Source organism: Ceratina calcarata, unplaced genomic scaffold (assembly GCF_001652005.2).
Source record: "Ceratina calcarata isolate Rehan_Ccalc_2016 unplaced genomic scaffold, ASM165200v1 scaffold673, whole genome shotgun sequence".
NCBI lineage: Eukaryota > Metazoa > Arthropoda > Insecta > Hymenoptera > Apidae > Ceratina > Ceratina calcarata.
Genome location: NW_017177987.1, coordinates 41307 through 42362, shown reverse-complemented (window position 1 = coordinate 42362; position 1056 = coordinate 41307).

Below are 1056 nucleotides of genomic sequence, written 5' to 3'. Positions count from 1 at the left end.
AAAATTCATAACTCAATTGCATAACAATATGTTTTGCAGCCTGTATTATTAATTTTAGTTTTTTATTTACTTACTTTACAAGCAAATTATGATGTGAATTAAATGAAATTAATAACTTTTTATGAAATGTATTATAATATTCCATGCGTAGCACTTAAATCTGAGTAAACGGTCAATTACGTACAATTTCGACTAATGCTTCGTAACCTCGTATTAATTGGATTATACAGATTGAATACAGATTGGAGTATACATATTTCAATAGAAGATAAATATCGGGACTGGAGACATCGGCACTCTGCTCGATAGTTTTATGACTTCCTAAGGTTCACAAATTATTGGAACTATATTGGAAAAATGTTTTGAGGGTTAATATCAATTCTTTAACGATTTATTCGAATATGAATTCATTAGTTGAGCCACAGCGACACGAGACGAAGCGAATGACCACTTTCCAATTAACCTCACTAATTATTTGCGTAATTAGGCTGAAGCCGGCTCGAACAGCCATTTCGTGGATTTATTTCACTTACTAGTCAACACGAAATTGGAACCATTCCGGCGTGTACTGGGTCCACGACTACTTTTCCACGTGTGTGAAATTCGTTACGCGATTCGTGATATATTGCAATTTTCCCCTTTGAGCGATCATCGTCCGGATTCGTTCAAATTAGAGTCTCTGGTTCGAAATAGCAATTTTTGAACGAGACAAATAACAAACATGCTTCAACGGCGAACCGTTCTTTACCGATTTACAATAATCTCTGGATATATGACCATGAGTTATGTCCATCAATTCTTAAAAATGTTAACTCCACGCGAGCCTCGAGTCTTATCTATGATTCGCATCAACGAGGTTTCGGTGTTGTATATGTACGAGAAGCTTAAACATATAATTTTTTCAAATGGTGCTACATTTTTATTAATCGGAATGTTGCATTGTGTATTGTTAGATGAATACCTAACCGGGTCCGGATAGGAGCGGGAAACGGGTTTACGCAATTAATAATAAATAAATTTACAAAATAAATTTTCTATAAATTCAAATTTATTGGA